This window comes from Gekko japonicus, unplaced genomic scaffold (assembly GCF_001447785.1).
Source record: "Gekko japonicus isolate JY-2015 unplaced genomic scaffold, Gekko_japonicus_V1.1 scaffold37, whole genome shotgun sequence".
Taxonomy (NCBI): Eukaryota; Metazoa; Chordata; class Lepidosauria; order Squamata; family Gekkonidae; genus Gekko; species Gekko japonicus.
The window spans coordinates 1,441,980-1,465,155 of NW_015171503.1; the positions used below are offsets into that span (position 1 = coordinate 1,441,980).

A 23,176-nucleotide genomic window follows, 5' to 3' on the forward strand; every position below is an offset into this window, starting at 1 on the left:
TTTTTAATGTAAACGTAACTTGGAAAACAATGTTACATGGATGGCGCAATTGGATTGAGTGGAAAAATCTGAAATTAAATATGTGTAAGAAAATCACAAGCCCTGACCTGAATAGCCTAGGGTCAGCCCTGGCTAGTATTTGAATGGGAGACCACCTAGAAATACCAGGGTCATGATGCAGAGGCAGGCAATGGCAAACCACCTCTCTTGTCTTGTCTTGAAAACCCAAGGGGGCATCATAAATCAGCTGTGACTTGCTGGCACTTTCCTCCACTACCACCAAGAAAATCAGGATATTATTATAAGGCTTTTAAATGCTTTTAAGTATTAACTAAAGCATTAACTAAAGAGGCACTTCAGTCTCAGGGTTACATTATGCACGGTAAACAATTTGTTGCTTATGTCAAATATGTAGTTGGTATGGAGCTCAGACATCAGAAGGACTGCAGGACTGATTTTTCAGCGTTTCCAACTCACAGTACTGAAAGTTCTGGAATGGCACAATAAACATTGTTCCAGATTGTGGCTTCATAGTGCATGCACATTAAGTGAAAATGAAGAGAGCTGCTTTTTGGTAGCAAGCCTTTTAATTTCCTGCTTTGGAAAACAGGTGATATCATATACTGTATCCATTACTTCAGATTCCTTCACACTGCAGTCTACATACAAACTTCTTGAGTGGTGTGACACAAGCATACAAACTTCTTGATCTGTGAGCTCTCCTTTTCCCAAGTTATCAAGTAAGTGATGGTTACCCCAGGAGACCCTCCAAAATGATTGTTCAGTGTGATCTGGTATGTAGGACATGGTATCACACCAAGTCAGTTCAAGAGAGGGCAGCAATGCTATTGCCAAGTTATTTGGTAGTTCATTGAATACTTCATTTATGGGAATGCAATGCCTTTTCTGTGACATTCCCATTATCCAGAGGCCTCTACAGTGTGCACAATGAAAAACACTAACAGAAGACCACTCTCTCTTGCAGACACAACTGTGCTGAGCTGACTCCCTCTAACATGCAACATCAATCTTGTCTCTGCCAGCTCATGAGCTGGACCTGAGTGGATTTACATTGTCTTAGGACGACCTCACTTCTTTCATATCTGAGAATCCACCAGCTACAAGTATTTCCTTATAGCTTGGTATACTAGAAAGTAGTTTCTATTAAGACAGAAACCATGCAAGATCATCCTTATCATTCAAAGCCATGAAATTTGAGTGACCAGAATTATGACCAGAAGCAACATGGCCTTCCAGAACTCATCAAAATAGCTGTGCAGACTTGAGGCATCATGCACTGGAACAGCCCTTTACAGATTTCTTAATGATTCATAAAAACTACATCTACCTTTTCATATATTGATCCAAAGCTGCAATCCTGATCTGACATATATCTACCAGATTACCAGAGTCACTGCACTGGGTGGTTTACCAGTTGCAGCTATTAGTGCTTGACCATGTTTGATGAGACATAGTGACAACAAGGATCAAATTCTTCAGGGAAGACAATACCTTCTCTGTGTGTGTGTGTGTGGGGGGGCAGGGTATAAATCCAATAAATAAATTTTTAAAATAAAATAAATAAAACAATTCTTTTTAAGCAACAGAATTGTTTGTGTGATCTGCTGAGGTTAGGTCTTAAAAATAATTATCAATGAACAAATATGTCACAGAAACCAGGAAAGCAGAATTAGACAGACATACTATTCAGAGTCCACTCATAAAGACTACTACAAACACATGCACCTATATTATGCCAAGTCAGATGACTAGATTAGCAAGGTCAGTACTTTGGGCCAAAACAAAGCAACCAGGTTGTTGTCAGGGGCAGGAATCTATCACACTTGTAGTGAAAGATCCACACTGGCTACCCATCTCTTTCAAGGTCCAATTCAAACAGCTGGTTCTTACCTTTAAAGCCCTAAATGGCTTGCAGTCAGCTACTTGAAAGACTGCCTACACCCATGTTGCCAGTTAAGATCCCCTGCTGAGACAGGGCTTTTTCAGTGGTGGTGTTCTGGCTTTGGAATGCCCTCTCATGTGGTTTGCCTGGCACCTTTTTACCCAAGCTAGCTAAGGAGGTTTATATCTTGAATGTTTTATGGTATGTTGCTGGCCTGGAGGTTTATATCTTGAACGTTTTATGGTATGTTGCTGGCCTGTGCATATCATTTTATATACAGTGTTTTAGTCTACTTGATGGGCATTTTACACTGCTGTTATGCCCTAGCTCAGGGGTGTCAAACACATTTGTTATGAGGGCCGGATTTGACATAAATGGGACCTTGTTGGGCCGGGCCATGTGTGTCATAGAATGTAACACCAGGTAGCGGAGATATAAACATTAAAAAGGACACAGACCAACACAATTAAAGATATTTTTTCTTAAATTACAGACATGCTTAAAACATTAACACTCTTGTAATATTTTGTTTATTTAACAGTCTTTGATAACTGACACCTCTTGCTTGGAATTATTGCATCAAAATCTGGAGACAATGGCTGTGCTGTAGCAATCCTGAGTATGCTGTTCAGGTGTGTATCTGTAAGCTGCAAACCTACTTTGATTGACATTCATTACAGAAATCTCATGGTCAATGCTCTGAACCTAGGACCCAGGGGAAAATATGAAATGGCTGGGCCTTGAGAGCTTTTGTACTAAGTTGCTTTGTATGCTGGTCAAGAACATGGGAAGGCGAGGAGGAGGCAAACCCAGTTGCATCCAGGAGTGCTGCAGCATAATGAGCCCAACAAAACACACACTCACAGTAGCTGCAGAAAGGCACACGAAAGCTCATACCTTGAATAAAACTTTGTTGGTCTTAAAGGTGCCACTGAACTCAAACTTTCTCTCTCTCACACACACACACACACACAGTAGCAAGGAGAGGCGGACCCAGCTGTGCCCAGGATAACCACAGCAGAACAAGCCCAACAAAACACATACACTGTAGCAAGGCACAGGGAAGCTCATACCTTGAATAAAACTTCATTGGTCTTAACGTTGCCACTGAGCTCAAACTTTGTTTCACACGTACACCCATGGTAGCACGGGGAGAGGGAGGCAGAGCCTCAGCCAATGCCGGGAAGAGAAGGATTGCCTTTTTATCCTGTGCAATTGAGAGAGCCTGGCAAACCAAGCTCTCTCTCATTCCCCCCTCCACCTCCCATCCTCCCCAAGGAAGGAGCCTCAGCCAACGCAGAGGATTGCCTTTGTATCCTGTGCGATTGAGGGAGCCTAGCAAAGTAAGCTCTTGCTCGTTCCCTCCCACCCTCTCCAAGGGAGGAGCAGGGGGAGGAGCCTCAGCCAATGCAGGGAAGAGAGGTTTACCTTTCTATCTCCCCTGTGTGATTGAGGGAACTGGCCAAAGCAAGGTGTGATGCAGCAGCAGCCCCAGATAAGGAAGCAGGAGAGCCAGTTGCTTGCGGGCTGGATACAAGCCCTACAGGGGTTGGTTCTGGCCCACGGGGTGTATGTCTGACACCCCTGTCCTAGCTTGTCTTAATGGCATCATCTTGTTTTTTAGTGATTTGTTTTAGTAGCTTCTTTACTGGCTCTCTTTTTAATGGCTATGTTTTATTGTTTTAGTTGTAAACTGCCTCAAGCTGGTTTCTTAAGAGATGGTATATAAATTTCTAAATAAAAATATAGGACTGTCTATTCATACTAACAGCACCTCTCCAGAGGCTCAGTAAAGGCCTTTCATATCACCTACTAACCAATGCTTTTAATGAGATGATCGAGATCTGAACCTGAGATTTTCTGCATGCAAAGCAGATGCTAGTATACCACGAAGAAACAGCCTCTCAAACACTCCACATAATGCAAAAAACAAATTATTGCCATTTAAACAGTAGCCTACACAATCACAAATTTAAATATACGTGGTCTAAACAAGACCGTGTACTTTTGCAGTGTTTTTGCAACTAAACACCTATAAAGCAATAAAATAAAATATGTCAATGCAAAATTGCTCATGTTTACTCACTAGATCAGTAAACTTCATTCTCAGTTTTTACAATGGAATCATTCTGCATTTGAAGTTGACAAAATATAAATATTTTAAAACAAGAGGTAAAACTGAAGCAAAAAATCAGAAAATTATATTTGGATGGCCAAGCACAAAACCATGAAAGGTCACAGCAATACTTCTATTATGGTCAAGCAAAAACTGATATCATCCCAAATTCCCTAGTGAACATTCATGCTCTGGAATAAAGACGTAACAGGTCGTAACTAAAAAAATAAAGAACCTTTGTCCAAATTAGTGAAAGTAACATTTCCCACAGAACCTACTAATGGCACAGGGCAATCCTATGTACTCTGATGAAAACACAAGAATCCAGTTACTCCAGAACAGGCATGTCCTTTTAACACTACTTTTTAAATGTTATAGCAGCTGACACATAGAATGCAGCAATGTCAACCAACAGAGCTTAATTTCAGCAGCTAGCATTACCTTGGAATGAGTACTACTACCCTAGCATTCTCAATTTTTACTCCACATTTTACATCTGAAACATTAATCTTTGTAATGTTGTGATTTAATTCCAAGGATACGCGAATCTGAAACATTATATGAGAGAGGGAGAAATCATTTCAGAACAAGCAATAGGTTAAAGCATGGCGGTAAGACAACCTGCTTTTCAGTAACTACATTTCAATGCACCTGATGCAGTGAGCTTCATCAGGAAAGATTACTCTGGAATAAGTTTTGCTAGTCCTTTAGGTGCCTCTAGACTCTTGTTTTGTTTTTGCATTTTGATGATACCTTGTTCAGAATCCTACATAAGCAAGATACAGAAAAATATTAGAGGTGAAAAAGAACATGAGGGCATTCAGAGCAACAGCCTATATTAGCTGGCAGACTGCTCACAGAAACAGCTGTTCATCACAGCACCAATAATCTGTGCTGTCAAATTGTACTACTTTCCTCTTTTGCAGCCTCTTTACACACGTGCCAATTCTCCATAGTTTATCATCCTACATCAAAATAATCACTTTCATTGTTGCTTATTAAGTGGGGAATCCCTCCACCCCTAAAATAGTCCTTATTATACAACGTGCAGAACGGGTTGTGCTGGAGGCAGACACTAGCGTTTGCATGGGAACTAGAGTCCCGTTCGGGGAGGGGAAGGAAGCCAGCCGGTTATATTTATTTATATCCTTTAGGATCATTTTTCATGCTGCATTCAAAGCGTTGGGAACTGCAACAGCCAGCGCTACTATAAATAAGACTTTGCGCCAACACTCAGGGTACTTGGCAGTCTTCAATAGCAATCAACGGTCTCCACGGCTTCCAACACAGATCTAAGGGGGGGGGGATGAGGCAAGAAAGGAAGAGAAGCCCTTGCCACCGCCGGGCAACTGAACGGCTTGGCAAACTAGCCAACATGTCACACACCCTGCACCCCTCCCCTCTTGAACAAAGAATTTGGGCGTGCTACGGAAAGGAGGTCACTGGCTCCCCGGGAAAAGGAAAGTCCTCTCCTCCCCAACAACATCCGCACGCAACTCTCAGTCGGGGAAGGATCTCCACCCGACACTCCCCCCTCCCCCCTCCTCCGCTGTTCCGCGAACCCCCTCAGAAAAGAAAGCGCCACTGCGCACGCGCAGAAATGGAAGGACCCCCCCAATCTCCCTTCCTCCCGAGAGCCCCCAAAGCTGCATTTTAGCTTTACAGCCTCAGCCATGGAAATAACGCGAGAAAGGCGTCCCCTGAGGGAACCCCCCCCCCTTTTCCCAAGTGAAATCGTTTCCCGTTCCTCTCAATAAGCAGAGCTACTGCCGAAGGGCCGAGGCTCCTCTTTTGCGGTCTGCTCACAGAGGTGGTGAATGGGAAGAGATGGGAGCAAGCGGAGAGGCCTTCTTAACGGTCTCAAGCTTTGAGCAGGTCGACGACTGGAGAGGGAGCCCGCGGCCTGCCTCGGTACTCACCGACAAGGAGCCACGGCCGTCGCCTTTTCGCCCGCCGCCGTGCACAGGCGGAGCCCACCTTTCCCGGTGACGCTGAACCGGGGCCCGCTCTTCCCGCCCGTTTTGTTCGCCGGGGAAACTCAGCTAGGGGATTCTAACCAGCAGCCCACGGGAGGGGAGGGGGAAAGAAAACACACCAGAAAATAAACTTTACTCGTCGCCGCCGTCTCACTCCCTGGAGGAGCACGAACCCAAACACACCGTGTCCCGCCCTCGACGCCGCTCATTGGGTGCCACTGCAATAACGGTACTACCAATTGGCCAGGACAACTGACCGTCGAGAGACAGCCTCCCTTTTTCTTCCCCTTCCCATTTTTCATTGGGCGACTCTTCAACCATCTCATGACCCATTAGGCATGCGAGCTGCCTGTTTAAAGAAGCACCGCCTCACATGTTTATGATAATAATTGGACAACGTGTAAACCATGAGTCTCTATTGGTGAAGGCATCTTCTTGTGTTGCTCCTGTCTTGCTCGGCTTTGCTTGTTCCTCCCCAGTTCGCCTGTCATTGGCTGAAAGTACAGTCTGTCAGAACAAAGCATATATTTATTGCTCCCATGCTTTTCTCCTAGAAATGATTGGTTGTTTATTTCGTCATTACACCGGCTAATCCCGCCCACCGAACTAGAACCGCCATAACATCGGTGCCTCAACCCTAAAAAAAATTATACCCTTCTAAGCCCATTGAAGTCAAAGTACATGCGCGGTAACGTTATAAAGTCCATATGCAGAGTTTAACTTTTAGAACTATAACCACGGATAGGCCATTCCACAACCCTAATGAGGCCCCTTGGCTTCCCCTCCTTTTTGCAACGGTCACAAGCTCTGTGTTAATATGCGTCCTGTGACTGAGTACCACTGGTTGACCCCAATGTTACGCTACATTAACGGGGCATCTCTGAAGAGCAACGCCATAAATCTTGTCGACGAGCAGGTCGACTTTCACACAAGTTGACCTCCGACTGGACAACATCATTGCGAACATTAGAACTGTAAGAACACGAGTCCCCTTCTTGCCACCACGCACGCTGGGAATAGCCCCAAGCGAGCATATATTGGGTTCGCGCAGCCGCTGTGCGAAGTTTTCGTGGAAGCTCCGTCACGTGGGTGTTTGTGGTTGAGGCCTTCACGAGGCCCTGGACGCGCTCCGCGTGACCGCGACCGCAGGCGGCCGTTGGGGGCGCTCGGGTCCCTGACGCGCCGCTTCCCTTTGTGGCTCTTTGACGGAGAGGCGCCCGCTGGCTTCCCCGCCCCCATCGCGCTCACACCTGGCGCCCGCAAGACTTACAGCGTGTGACCCTCGGTCTCCCTACGGGGCTCAGTTTGTATTACAGCAGGCGTCGTCCCGAGATGCTTGTAGATGCCAACGCCGATGTGATTTATCTGCACAGGCTGGGATCAGCCTGTTCACGGTTGGCTGTAACTGTAGAAGAACGTGGGACGAGGCGTTATGGGGGGGGGGGGGTTTGTCGGTTTTTCAAATCCAGCAGCTAGGGTTGCCAATCTCCAGGTGGGAGCTAGGGATCATCTCCAGACGACAGAGCTCAGTTCCCCTGGAGAAAATGGGTGCTTTGGGAGGTGGACTCTATGGGATTGCACCCCACTGAGGTCCCTGTCCTCTCCGGGCTCCATCCCCAAATCTCCAGGAGTTTCCCAACCTGGATCTGGCAAGCCTAACCCCACATCCCCCACTAGTGGGGGGGCACACCTGGCAGAGCTGCACCCACCTTTAACACTAGCCTGCAATGTAGTCTCCCTTGTAATCTTCAAACATCCTCTCTCACTTCCTTTCCACCTCATGCAGCTGTTAACAAATATGTAGCGTATAAGTGTGACAACCAGAGCAGCATCATAGGTATAATGTTGGACTGGAACTATGCTTCAGTGGTAGAACCTGGCATCTCCAGTTAAAAAGGACCAATGAGCAGGTGAAGTGAGAGACCTCTCCCTGAGACCCTGGAGAGCCACTGGCAGTCTGATTAGACAAAACCTGACCTTCATGTGTAACCAGCAGCACAGACCCAGTACCTGGGATGGTTTTCCCCGAGAAACCCCCCAAAACAGCCTCGGAACCTCCACAAGCAGTGCCCTCAAAGCCAGGCTTGGCTGAAACAGTGGCTTTTGCTGGGCGGCTAGGACAACCACATTTTAACTGGGAAAGCTTAGGCCAAGTGCCGGGCCAGCTGCATGGTCAGACATCCTCCATGCCGAAAAATAACCCCCCCACACACTCTTCTCTCCTGTCAGCTCAGTCCCAAAAGGACTAAAAATGGGCAAATCTCTACCCTTGCCTTAGGCATCTTCTACTGACCAAATGGTTAGTCTTTTGTCTGTCAAATTTACAGGCAAGCAGGGACAAAGAGCCACTGGTCACTGTGTCTCTGTCATGAATGGAATATGTTGTATGTTTTTCTGTCCCAAATCCTTTCACACCCTGGAACTCAGAAAACACCTCTTGGTAATCCTTACATTTCTACACCTGTTTGTCTAAGATATCTGCATTTCTCGCACCTGTGCCAGACCCATCAAGGTAAACATTGCTGTGGAATGGTAATCCATTCAGCTTCATCCTGTCAAACATTAAGGAAAGGATTTTCTCCTCTGTCTGGTACCAGGGAAGCACCAGATTGCCCTATTATTCCACAATGGGAATCCCATCAATCCATTGTGAGACTAGCTACCACACTTTAACATACCTTCAGGATACATTTTGGGGTATAACTATACCCATTCTTGCACATGCCCAATGTGACTTTAGCTGGGCGCGCATAAAGCTAACACCCCTGAGCACAACTCAGGTCCTCTGTGGTCTTGCTGGTCGGTCCACACATCTCTCATCTTACCTTGGATTCCTTCATCTCTTCAGCATTGGTATAGTATTACCCTGACATTCTCCATCCCCCTCTATTTGTCTGCTAACCACTTTCTATATCTTGTATGCTTGCAGCCTCTGATCTGAATGTAAATATCTAGATTATTATTATTAGATAAATCCATTTCTGTTACAATTTGGTCTGGTCATTGCCTTATACTAAGGGTCTAAAGGGAACTATCTCCGTAAAAACTGATAGCAGATCCATGCTATACCCCAGCCTCTTGCTAGTTCTGCCTTTGTAGCTAATTCCCTATTCAAAGCAAAGGCAAGATATTTATTTAATAAATAACAGATGGACCAAGAGTTGGATTCAGTATAAGGCAGCTTCATATGGACCTTTAAAAAAAATGATAAATTTTAAATGTGAAGAATTTAAATTTAGATACCTTTGAACCACTAACCAGTAATGAAGGTAGAAAGCCAACGGGAGCGGGGGCTATCCAGTGTTTTGGAGAGGCATGTATGATTAAGCTGATGCAGAGAGAGAGGTTTGGGGAAGAGAGCCTGCCCTTAGGGACTTACCAGAACAGTCCCACTCCTGTACTGAGGTCGGAGGGTGTCAGTCTGAGAAGGATGAGAAAGTGGTGCTGGGAGGAAGGGTTTAGGTTTATTAGGGACTGGGGAACTTTCTGGGACAAGCTGAACCTGTACAAAAGAGACGGGTTTCACTTGAACCAAAATGGAACCATGCTATTAGTGATTAATATCAAAAAAAGTGGCAGAGCAGCTTTTAAACTATTCCTGGGGGGAAAGCTGACAGGAGCTAGGGAGCCTTTGATTCAGCACAAGTCAGTCCAAGGGGATGATTGCATAAACACTCAGGGTAATATTCATAGGAGAACTTGAGAGTGAGGGTATGATGGTGACTGAGAGCCACTTGTGGAGAGGAAGGCAAGGAGAGGGAAACACATTATAAGGAAGGTGTTTATATGCCAATGCTAGAGATCTCCGAGCCAAGATGGAGGAGCTGGAGTGCTTGGTGTTCAATGACAATTTAGATATAGTAGTTATCTCAGAAACATGGTGGAATGGGGAAAATCTATGGGATACGGTCATTCCTGGGTATAAGCTCTATATAGGCAGGACAGGGAGGGATGGGTTGTTGTTGGTGTTGCGTAGTACATCAAAGAGGGCATAGAATCAATATGTTAGAAAACATCAGGGGGATTAACTCCCAAACAGAAGTGATATGGGTGGAAATACTAGTCCCTAAGGGCTACTTAAAAGCGGGGGTGTACTATCACCCAGCTGATTAAACCCTTGAGGCTGATCTTGAGATGGAAAAGGAAATAAGGGAGGTGATTAAAGCAGATAATGTTATTATACTGGGAGATTTCAGCTACCCTCACACTAACTGGGTAAACATCTATTGGAGTCATGCTTTAGAAATGAGATTCTTAGACATCATAAATGACTGAACACTGGAACAGGTGGTCACGGACCCAACCAGAGTGGTAGTGATCTTGGACTTGGTTCTGGGTGGGTCTCAAAACCTGGTGAGTGATGTAGAGATTGTTATACCAATTGGGAACAGTGACCACAATGCTATTAAGTTCAGCATTCAGTTCAATGGAAAGTTACCCCTAAAGTCCAAAACTGTATCATTTGATTTCAAAAGAGGGAACTTTACAAAAATGAGCGGAATAGTAAAACAGAAGCCAAAAGGGAAACACAAGAGAGTCAAATCCCTAGAGGATGCTTGGAAGATATTTAAAGCTATACTAACTGAAGCCCAGATAGAATAGCTTCCACAGGTTAGAAAAGGGACTGTAAAGTGTAAAAGAAGGTCTACGTGGTTAACAATGCAAGTCAAGGAAGCTATAAAAAATAAAGAGGCTTCTTTTAAAAAGTGGAAGGTTCTCCCCCTGCATTGAACAGGTCCTGATGGCATACACCCAAGAGTTCTTGGGTGGGCAATAGTGGGAGGGCTTCTAGTGTCCTGACCCCACTAGTGGACCTCCTGATGGCACCTGGTATATTTGGCCACTGTGTGGCAGTGTTGGACTGGATGGGCCATTGGCCTGATCCAACATTGGCTTCTCTTATGTTCTTAAGCTCAATGACTTTTCCACTTCTGTGTTCACTGTGGAAAGTGTGGAGCACGTACCCATGCCACAGCCCCTATTTTCAGGAAGGGAGTCTGAAGAACTGGACCAAATTAAGGTGACCAGAGATGAAGTTCTAGACTTACTGGGGAAATTAAAAACCAATAAGTGTCCAGGTCCTGATGGCATACACCCGAGAGTTCTTAAGGAATTCAGATGTGAGATAGTTGACCTACTAAACTGTAAGAATAATTTATACAAGGAAGAACATAGAGCCTTCTCAAGTACAATACCCCATAACTCATGGAGGCAACCTAGAATAATGCATTGATGATGGTTTTGAAAGCTACTGAAAAGTCCAAGAAAATCAACAGGGTCAACATGTCCCATTGTTCTATTAGCATATGTTCTTAACCTGGCCAACCAAACCAATTTTTACCCCCACACCAGGCTACACATGAAAGTACTTTATCTTGTTTCGTGTAGTGGTTAAGAGCAGAAGGCTCTAATATGGAGAACCGAGTTTGATTCCCCACTCCTCCACATGGAGCCAGCTGAGTGACCTTGGGTCAGTCACAGTTCTCTCGACCTGTTCTCTCAAGAGCAGTTATCTCACCCCCACCATCTTCTCTCCACTTGAGAGAGTGCAGTCTAAATTCTTAAGTACCAAACTCCTGGGTTAGATTAGAGATCTGAATGATTCGGGTTGAGGCAAGAATCTGTATGCTATCGATCTACAAATGGCTGTCAGTGAACACTAATTGACAAGGGTTGCTCCCTCTAATTCTCCAAGACACTTTTCAATCCAGTTGGCAGAAAGTGGTTTTGGGAACTATAGGAAAACTAGGTTTATCTCCCCAAGAACTTTTGAACCATGGGCCAGACCAAGCCAAACTACTTATTAAACAAAGAGTGACAGATATAGAAAGTGTGACGCCCCCTTAACTGGGGAGGTCTGGTTTCCCTTTAAAAGTGTTCTTTATGTTTTTCTCTACTGGGTAATCCGGCTGCCACCAGGAAATTTAAGGCTTTCCAAACTTTTATAATATAATATTCATCACTGGGTAGGTATATCGAGGGTTTAGGCTTCCATGAGGGTCTATGTGTTTCCTGGGAAGAATTTCTTTCAGAACTGGTATCTTAAATAAAAGTAGATTTATTGATATTTCACACACTTTTCTCTCCCACTGTCAGGGATCTGGGCATGTAACTTTGTAACACTTTTTCTTCAAGTCCATATAATCTTTACTGTTTCCCAGACACTCAGCTTCAGCTTATAACTGTTTCAACACTGCTTGTCACTTTCTTTCAGACACAGCACTTAACTCTCATATCACACACAAGAAGATCTCTCCTTCAGACCCCAGAACTAAAATCATCCCACACAGGGATGCTTCACTCTTCTCCCTGTCACAGAACTTAACTGATCTTCTGCTTCTCTCACAGAAATCAGAACTAAAACTGCTTAACTGAACAACAACTGTCTTCATCAACTGTCATATCTCTAACTGACACTCTTGACTGACGTATCTGCTCATCCACACAGAATCATTTCCAAAACCCCTCCCCCTCTCTGTCACTCACCAATCACACCACTTGCTTGTTTCCACTACTCTAGACTATCATACAGCCATGCATCCAAACTTTTAAAGACACACACACAGAGTTAAACATGAAATCGTTACAGAAAGATAAACAGATATTCATAAAACTCCAGGCTTTATCTCTCCTCCAAATTCAAGATTTGTTGCTGCTCCTGTTGCATACTTATATTTTATTGAATCAAATAATTCCAGAAGGGCCTTTACATTGGCAAGAAGTTCAACTCTACCTTTCGCTGTTCTGGAAGGAAGGTTTAAATCAGTCCCCTATAAGCACAGGCTCTGTTCTTGTTCTTTAAAGGAAATTGATTCAATGGAACATATTTTCTTTAACTGCCCTAGGCACAAAGAAATTCGGTCAAAATTTATTGAGCCACATTGGAAATTTCCCCGGCAGATCAAACAAAATAAAACTTGATTATCTTCTGTCTGATATAAACCATGAAACAACCCGAATAATGGCTAAATTATGTGCACAGGTGTACAAAGATCGGAAAATGCATACAGTAGCTTGAGTGAAATTTTTAAAGTTGCAAAATTTGATCGTTTGATTTTATGTAAACCTTTGTGTATGCTGGTCATTGACTGTAAAATAAAAATGTTGTTGTTTACATTGGCACCAATGGGGCCCCGTCAAAGGTTGGGAGCCTGATTTCCAATCCCAATCACCCGCGACTCAGGTGCAGGACCTCCATCTTCGACGGATTCAATTTCAGTCTGCTCTGTTGTAACCAGCCACGACTTGTAATGCCCTGTACAGGTTTTCTGGGGCAGAGCCTGAGTGGCCATCGATTAGTAGAAAGAGCTGGGTGTCATCGGCATATTGATGACAACCCAGGCCATACCTCCAGATAATCTGGGCAAAGGGGTGCATATAGATATTGAACAACATGGGGGAGAGAATCGCTCCCTGTGGCAAACCACATTCTAGTGCAGGGGTGTCGAACTCATTTATTATGAAGGCCGGATCTGACATAAATGAGACCTTGTTGGGCCGGGCCATGTGTGTCATAAAGTGTAATGCCAGGTAGCGGAGATATAAACTTTATAAAGGACACAAGCACAAAGGGTTTTTTTTTTACTTAAAATAAAATCATGCTTAAAACATTAGCACTCTGGCAATATTTTGTTTATTTAACAGTGTCTGATAACTGACACCTCTTGCTCTGAATTATTGCATCAAAATGTCTGTGCTGTTGCAATCTTGAGTATGCTGTTCAGGTGTGTATCTGTAAGCTGCAAACCTACGATAACGCAGCAGCAGCAGAACTGGAAGAAGAAGCAGAAGACAGCCAGTTCCACTGCTAGCCTTATAGAAGCCCTCTGGGGGCCTGATCCGGCCCCTGGGCCGCATGTTTGACACCCCTGTTCTAGTGGGTGTCACTGGCATAATCCCTCCACCCCAAGTGCCACCCTCTGTCCCCAACCTTGGAGAAAGGAGGTCAACCACCGTGAGGCAAGCACCCTTATTCCCACATCGGCAAGGCAGAAGGTTAACAGATCATAGTCAACCGTATTGAAGGCTGCCGACAAATCAAGGAGTATCAGTAGTGCTGATCCACCTTGATCCAGATGTCTCCAGAGGTCATCCACCAGGACAACCAACACTGCCTCAGTCCCATGGGCAGGGTGGAAACTGGACTGGAAGGGATCCAGGATATTAGCATCCTCCAGGAAAACATGGAGCTGTGTCGCCATGGTCTTCTCCACTGCCTCACCCAAGAATGGTAGATTAGACACCAGGTGGTAGTAAGGACCATAGGGTCCAAAGATGTTTTTTAAAAGGAGAAGATGGGCCACTGTCTCCTTCAATCCCTCTGGGAAAGTCCCCGTTGATAGGGACAGATTGATGATCTCCCTCAGAGGGGTCCGTACTTCATCACCACAGGTTTTAACCAGCCACAACGGGCAGGGATCCAGGGGGCACGTGGCAGGCTGTACAGCAATCAGGATTCTGTCAGCTTCATTCTGAGCGAGCAGACTGAAATGGTCCAGTACTGAACCTGAAGATGGCCAAGGGGCTTCCAGTTCCCTTATTGTACCATATGGCTGGAAGGTCACGGTGGAGTGACAAGACTATCTGCAAAGTGGCTCACAAATGCCACACAGCCAACAAATTAGAGAAATTCCCTATGCCTGCAGAATCCAACAATCTGTAAGCAAGGTTTTCACCATCTGTAAGACAGAGGTGTGGGAGAAGGAACATACTCTGCCTCATAAGATATATGGACTATCATGTATATTAGATCAGCTAATTCCACACAGCTATGTGATAGGAAGGGTGGGGGGTTGAAGCTTGCACCTGCAGTGAATTTTTAAGTAAGAAACTGATTCATCCAAGTCTTAAACATAATAACAACATTAAGTTAATAAATAGTTTATGAGGCTTTCGTTACCATTTGAGACATAGTGGAGAATTAAATCTTTCTCACTTTAAAGTATACTAAGTGCTTTTAAATTTTGTTTTTTTTAATATTTAAGATTAATGCTCCGCAGAGTTGTTTGAAAGTAAGCCCATTAAGCACAGCAAGTCTTATTTCCAAGAACACATGCATAGGATTTGGCTGGGCAGTTCTCTCTAACTTTTATTTCTCTATTCTGCGGTGAAGGCATGTATGTATGCCACTGACTGAAGCACTGGTTCAACAAGTAGTCATCACCTGTCCTAAGGTGGCCTATTGTCAGCACGATTTTCTTCGTTTTTATTGTTTTTTTTGCGGCTGATAGTCAAGGGGAAAGCACTGGTACGTAAACCAAGCACATCCTGGCATATGTGATGCAAAGTGGTTCTAGAATCCAAAGTGGTTGCTACTGAACATTTATGTATCTTCACCTCATTTTTAGCATGCCCATCCTTTAAGGAACTCAGGGTAGCATCTGTAAAATTCTCCTTTTCCCAGTTTAGCCACAGACCAACAGGAAATTAGAAAGAAGAAGAGGAGGAGGAGGAGATTGGATTTATACCCCGCCCTTCACTACCTCTGTAAAACACGGGTTTAGCTGTGAGGTGCAAAAAACCCAAAAAGTATAGTAGCAGTATAAGAGCTACTTTTCTATAGCCATCTGACAGCACTGCAGTAACATTTTGAGGCCCACTACATCGTGGGTGAAGAAGAAGAGATTGGATTTATACTCTGCCCTTCACTACCCGAAGGAGTCTCAGAGCGGCTTACAATCTGCTTTCTCCTCCCCTCCCCACAACAGACGCCCTGTGAGGTAGGTGGGGCTGAGAGAGCTCTCTTGAGAACTGGTATTGAGAGAATAGCTCTGAAAGAACTTATGACTGACCCAAGCTCACACCAGCAGCTGCATGTGGAGGAGTGGGGAAACCTGGTTCTAGATTACAGTCCATGCTCCTAACCACTACACCAAACTGGCGGAGAGAGCAGCTGTTCCCAGCCCAGATCACCTATAATGCAATCCTTAACATTATTTATTTATTTGATTCATATATGTCCTGCACACACACCTGACTCACCCGCAGTTGCATCTGATCACACACTGACGGTCTGCACCCGCAGCTTCAAATGGCGGTGTGATCATGCAACTGCGAGTCAAATTCCTCTGGAGGAAATAGCCTAGTTCCCCCCCCTTTTTTCTGGCATGTGTGACTGCAACCATACTACTCCCCAAAGAAGGTGCCCCCATCCTCCATTGTTTCCAAAGGATTAAAAGTCAAATCAGAGAATCTCTGTAGTAAAAACTGAATTGGAGGGGGTATTTTGTAAGCCCAGCAGAACCAGTGCAATGTACAGAGTACCCAGCAGTACCAGTGCAATCACAGGGTGTCAGCAGAATACACTGCCATTGTGGCAATGCCAGCTCAACAGGACTGATGTCAAGCACAGAATCACACAACCCAAGCAGAGGGGGGTTGGAAGCACAGGGGAACCAGTGCAGTGTACAGTGCCCAGCCAACCCAGTACCATTGGCTTGGAGCAAGGATGGTTTAGCAATTCCTAGAGTGTTTTTTGTTATGCAGAAACTTCCCTGCGTCCCTAGTGGCAGCAGCCAGAACTGCATTTTAAAAATAAAAGGAAAGATGTTTGGCTGGATGCAGCATGATGCTGGCTTTGAGGGCCCCCTTCAAAGGCTTTCCTCAAGCTGCGCCTAAGGCAGACCGCACTGGCTGCCCTTGGTATACCACTGATCTGCAGTAATTTCAGTTCCACCATCATTTATTTGGCAATTTAGTGTAACTTTTCCTTGTATATCTACTTGATCTTCATTGGCTAGGCACACTTTACCTGAAGCATTTGTGTCCAGTTCATCAAATAAATTGATATCTGATGTCATATATATGGAAGCACCACTAACAATTAGCCAAGGCTTGTGATTTTCATTTGTTTGTGCTAAATGAGATACATAATAATTAAATTGCTTTCTTTAGGAGAATTCTGTCTCTGTGTTTGAGTGTGAGGTTGCTTGATGGTGCTGGCATTAACATTTCTATTGAGCAAGCACTCTCTCTGGAAATTACCTAGCTTGTTACAATCGAAACAGAGAAGGTCTGTGGTCAGTTAGCTTCGTTCATCCCCCCCCCCCCGACCTGGCCTCTCAGACCATGTAACTTGAATCATTTTTTTGTTTTTGTGCTGCTCATGATAGCCCTTTTGTTTATGGTACTCAGCTCTTCTCAGCCCCAGAACGTCTTCCAATTTAGAATCTTTCCTATTAAATGTTGAAATGAACACAGAATAAGATTCAGGTAGGGAACTTAGAAACATTCCAGTTTGTAAATCCTCATCTAGCACTTTACCAGCAGTTGCAAGCTTGTCAATTAGATTTAGTAACATTTCTATATGTGTCTCTGTGTTTCCACTTTCTTGAGAAAAGTTCTCTAAACAAAGAAATCTTGCTAGCCTAGTCTTGCTCTTCATAGACCTTTCTTAAGGCTTCAATAATCCCTTTTGCAGTTTCTTGTCCTTTTATGTACACCAGTTGAGAATTAGCTAGTGTACTGACAACCAGATTTCATGCTTTACCATCTGCATTCTCCCATCTTGTGAGTTCATTTTCAGACCCTGAAGATCATGGAGCAATTAATGAAAAATTAGTTTTTTCCTCCTTGAGTTGATGCTTAATTCTAAAAATCCATGCGTTGAAATGATCTCTGCTAAGTATCTCTAGGACTGCATACTGTAGTGCCATAGATTAGCTATTCAAAAGGAAGTGGGGGGTTCTTTCTGTACACAGAGTTTTGGGACCAGCTGTTAAGCAAATTCGCAGCATCTTTTGTTCTTGCCAGAAGGTGATGAAGCCTGCTCAAGCAAGAGAAAAACAAGTAAATAAGAAAAATTCCGTTTATACTTTAAAATTCACTCTGGGCCCATAACCCTATTGAGATATTTACTTAATATGGCAGAGTTTGCCCATTCATAGAAATGTGATAATGAGTGTCATAAATAAATCTCCCTAGAGATATATTGCAAAAAAAAAGGTACACTTACATTTATTCAAGTAGATCCAGTTCACATTTAGGTTGCAGTTAAGAGAAAAGAAAAAAGTATAATAAAGAGTACTTTTGCTATCACAAATGGGTAGCTTGTCCAGCATCGTGTGTGTGGGAGTATGAGGGCATTGTATCTACAGGAGAGACCTGCAGAGACGTGTCTCCCCATGGAAGGCCACGTGAATAGAGAGAGGAGGGATCAGAAGTAGCTCCCAGGTTAAGACAAAGAGAGGCATCCCATTCAAGGAGATAACACCTATACACACTTTGAATGATGTAGCGCCCCTCAATATCCTGGCATAGTGAGTCACTCACTCCAACAATTTTAGGACCTTTTAAAAACATATATATATATATAAGGGATGTTGTGCCGACACTGTTAACAAAACTGATGATGACATCACCCTCCCTTGAAAATCCTCATTATTGAAGCCATGTGCGTAATAAAATAAACTGACTCCACAACTGCAAAAATGCAGAGAGAGGGCAGGCATGTGGAAGAACCCTGCCCAAACTGATTCCAGTGCTTATGGATCAACTCCCAAGTAAATCGGGAGTAATTCAAGCATGCAGAAAAGGTCCTAAGAATAGGTTTGGTCTTTATGAGAAGAGTGTGTACCGTGTTTCCCCGAAAATAAGACACTGTCTTATATTTATTTTTTCTCAAGAAGACACACTAGGGCTTATACCACAAATGCATATAAATCCTGCTAGGGCTTATTTTTGGGGTAAGTCTTATTTTCGGGGAAACAGGGTATGTGAGAATAAAACTCAGTGTGTTTTCATAGTGGGCTCATGCTACCCAGTTGATATACATCTGGATTTAGCTGCTGCATCCCTGCAGATGGAGAGACTGCATAATCCAATCACACACAGAATTTCCTACCTGCCAGCAAAAGCTGAAAGAAAGTCAAGGGGAAAACACTGAATTAGGCAGACACACAGTGAACTGCCTTTGCTGTGGGTGGGTATATTGGGTCCAGCCCCGTAGCTAGCAACTTTTTGCTGGTGGGGGCAATTTTTTGCTCAGGGGGCCAGCCATTATATGTTTGTATGGAGCTATGTGCATTCTTTCCTCCCCGTCCCGGACTGTGCTTGTTCAGATGGGGCTGATTGACTAACTGCAAACCAGTGTACTTCAGAGCTGTGGAGTGCACAGCTAGAATCCTGTGCCTTGTCTTGCACAATGACTTCCCTGCAATCCCATGCAGCCCCTGTTTCACTGACAGGCATGTAGCTACTGTGGAGTTCAGGGGGAGGAGAAGCCAAGGCTCAGTTTGGGGGACCTGGAAGAAATGTTAGGGGGCCATGCCCCGTGGACCCCACGTTAACTACGGGCCTGATTGGGTCACAGCTCAGCAGCAGTTCTCTTCTAGCACACATTGTGGGAATAAATGGTTTTCACATAACACGTTAAAAAAATAAGATCGGAGAACTAATAATGTTTTCCATAGAGTCCCATTTAGACAGTAGGTTGATCGGAAAAGAGCCAGGAATGTGGGAATGCACTGTCTAGTTTGCATGTTAAAAATCCTATACAGTCTGAAATTACTAGAGTTATTTATTTAGGTGCCTAGTTCATTCTGTCCCAGGGGCTTGTTAGGCTGTCAAATAATAGATGATAGATAAGAGTGAATGAATGTGTTCCGCACTGCTTATTTGCAGGCTACTTTGCTTTCTGTTGCAGTCTGTTAAATTAACTGTATAATCATTAACAATGATCAGCACTCTGTCTACAGGTGGGTGTCTAATCTTCAAAGACAAGAACAAAGCAGTTTAAAACCTTGTATGTTTCAGTGCAACTGTTTTGACGTCTTTCTGAGTCAACACACTGTGTGGCTCTGGTTCCCCAGCTACGGGGAGCCTGCAGGAGAATGATGAAGTGAAGTTGACCATAAAAGTACCATAAAGTTTTTATTATCATGGTGTTTTGTTGGACAATTCTGACCTTTTCCATTTAGCAGAATTTAACGTTGAATAGTTTTACCTGTCATGCAGAAGTAGAAAACAAAAGCCATATTTCAAATGACAAAGTTGTGTTGTTTCACTGTGGAGTTATTTCCTGTTGCCATTCTGGTGACGTTGTACGGGAAAGTCCCGAGTCGCTTAAAGCAAAAAACACTGAGGCCAGGCTGTCTTCTGCAAGTAGGGGATATTCTATTCTCTGGCATATCTGCCCTTACTCAGCAAAGATTTTAGTCAGGTTGCCACTTGACATAATAACTCCTGACTTTTTTTGACACCTGCCTATATCTTTTTTGCTCAGACTCAGTGTTAAGTCAAGAGATTTTAAATTGCACACATCTGTATGAAAACAAACAATAGCTATTTCTCTGTCCACTAGCTGATTTTTTTAAAAATTAAGCCTTTCTCAGGAACTGACCACTTCAGCCTAAAGAATGACAATGCATCACTATGTACCCCACCCATACCAACAAGATATCATCGCTCCTTGACTGTCCCACTAGCTTAACTTGTTAGATATGTGATGCTACGGGAAGACTAGGAAGGTTAAGGTTCCTACGCCAGGCACACATTTTGCTTATCTGTATCAAGTTCACTGTGTTCTGTGTGAAACTCAGGTAGAACTCTTTCACATTAGCACCTGCTTGACCCTTTGAATTGGAGGTGCTGGGTATTGAAACTAAGGATTTCTGCATGCCAAGCAGATGCTTTCCCACAGGGCAAACCCCCACAGTGCCACAGAACTTTTCTTTTGTTCCTATAGTAGGAAGTGAAGCTTCGAAATAACCTACAAGAAGACAGATCCAAAGGAGATAACAAAACTGCTCCAGATGTCACCTATAGCTCGAGGCTCAAGCCAGTCTAACACGTGAGTCATGACCTGCAACATATCCTAGATAATGAAATTTCTCATTCATAAGCCTTGGGTGTCAGGCCTTTCCTTGCTATAGGCAACCCAAAACAACTTCTCACAACAATAGGCCATTCGACAGAGGTCCTGGAATCAGACATTGTAGTAAATGTAGATGCCAACTTTGTTCTCATATATACTCAAGCAACATAATTGCAGGACCAAATATCATAAACCATATAATCTCTGGCTCATTCAATACCATATTCTCCTGTGTAATCTATGCTGTCATGTGTCAGCAATCTCCTTCTACTCTCTGTATCAGACAAAAAGGTAAGTCTCTGCATAAAAGAATAAGTGGAATACAAATGTGACATAAGTGGCCGTATGTCAATCTTCCACACCATTGTGTTGTTGATATAAAAGTCACTATTCTCCTACGAAGAAACTTAAAAAGAAGAATCCAGCCCGAAATTAATGAAGTTCAATTCTCCCTCCCCGAGTCTTAACAAGGACTTGTTATAGATGCTAATATTTTGCTTGTGTTAATTAGTTCAGCTATACCTAGGTATAATTCTAATTGGATCAGCTTATCATATTTCATCCTGTGCTTCCCTACATTAGCTTCTATTCTAATCCTACTTGGTTTATCAAAGGTGGGTATAGTCCTTGCCCACTTTGACTGAATTCATTACTCTCTGGATTGCATCTTTTTCTAAACTGGCCTCTCTTGGTAACATCTCTTTCTGCTCACCTGTCGCTTGCAGTCTCTATGAATGCATCTGCCAAATGGATTACACTTCTTGCAGTTGATAAAATGAGCTGTGATTCATAGAACAGTTTGTCCTGGAATGAATTTGGGTGGTCTTTCTGGTGCCAGTGGACTCCTGTTTTATTTTGTAGTTTAGAAAACAGTTTGAAATTTGAATGATGTAGGGCTTGGCCTAAGGCAAAACTTCAAAAAACATATTCACCAGATTATTTTGTACTACTACTTCAGTGATAAGAAGTTCATGCTACCCACATTTCAGTGTGGGGTGGATGAGAACTAGCTGGAAGTTTATGGTGACATTATAATACTTGTTTTATTTATATACAAGTGGAACACAGGTGGAGGCAGAGAGACACTTCTATAAGGCAGCAGAACAGCTACCTTTGCTTTTTGCTCTTTGTTTTAAAAACACTGTATCATCTTGTATTTTCAGTTTGTGCTTCAAATGTTTGTGACTAAAGAATACTTCTCTGCAACCTAAAAGCCCACACTTTGAGCAGTTTGAACAATGAGCCCAATAAAAGGTGCTACCTTATGCTGAATCTGTTGATCTTTAAGGTGGTATAACTTCTTCGCTGTGTGGTTTTGTTCAGCTAAATATGGGATGCAGTGGGATTAAGAAACTGCATTGTTGTTTCTAGCCACTGTGTGTCACTATTATACTAGCAGATTGTAGTTACTGCAATGATAAATTCCCCAGGGGTAAACTGTGTCAGTCCGCTGCAGCCCAAAACTGAGTCTTGTGGCACTTTCAAGACTGAATACGATTGTTATGGCGTACTTTTTCATGAACAAAGTGTGATTTGGTTCACAAAAGCTTGTATAAATTATTCCTTGTATTAATTATTTTCTGGAACTAATCGCCATCCTTATGACAAACATGCACACTTTCCCCATGTCATAAGAATTGAATTTTTAAAGTGATTCTTGAGAAAGAAAAGCTGGAAATGGCTTGTACATCCAAGGAGCCATTGGATTGCTTCTCCTGTAATGACAGGATTGCAGATTGCTTCTCTCACAAGTAGCAACCTCTGGAAGAACACTTTTGGATTATTCCTTTTGCAGTAGCAGGACATATAGAAAAGAGAATCCTGCACTATTTATTTCCAGTTATATTGTCTCTTGTTATTGTATGAACTTTGTGGTGCATCAGATTTTGTGAATTCATTTTTTATATTGTATACATTTTGACTACTTTTGTTTATTGTTTATTATGATGATTACACAAAATAATATATATTATATAAGTTCTTTATAGTCTTATCAAAATTCTTTCCTTTTTAGATTGTGTACATGGCATTTCCTTTTGTCTGGACAAGTTCATTCAGAGCTGTTCTCTCAGGAGCAGTTCTCAAGAGGGCTCTCTCAGCCTCACAGGGTGTCTGTCGTGCTGAGGGGAAGGGAAAGGAGATTGTAAGCCACTCTGAGACTCCAGGTAGTGAAGGGTGGGGTATAAATCCAATCTCCTCCTCCTCTTCCTCCTCTTATTTCCAATGTGAACTGACAAATATACAAAGATATTCAGTTGCCTAAGTTGAGCTAATGGAGGAAAGAAGCCAGAACGTTTAGAGAAAGTATGAAATTGCAGAACTCTCTTGCTAATTGTGCCTCCAAATCTGCTCTGATGCAGATCATATTG

At 43.4% G+C, this 23,176-nt stretch overlaps 1 protein-coding gene across 2 annotated transcripts in view; it reads right to left on the reverse strand.

The window, feature by feature from the left end:
* Positions 1-6,187, reverse strand: part of TNRC6B (trinucleotide repeat containing 6B) — a 171,224-nt gene extending 165,037 nt beyond the window's left edge. For both annotated transcript variants that reach the window (XM_015419237.1, XM_015419238.1), the window contains exon 1: positions 6,115-6,187. The gene's annotated coding sequence lies outside the window, so the exon portion shown is untranslated. The remainder of the gene's footprint in view (positions 1-6,114) is intronic.
* Positions 6,188-23,176: the final 16,989 nt, after the last annotated feature.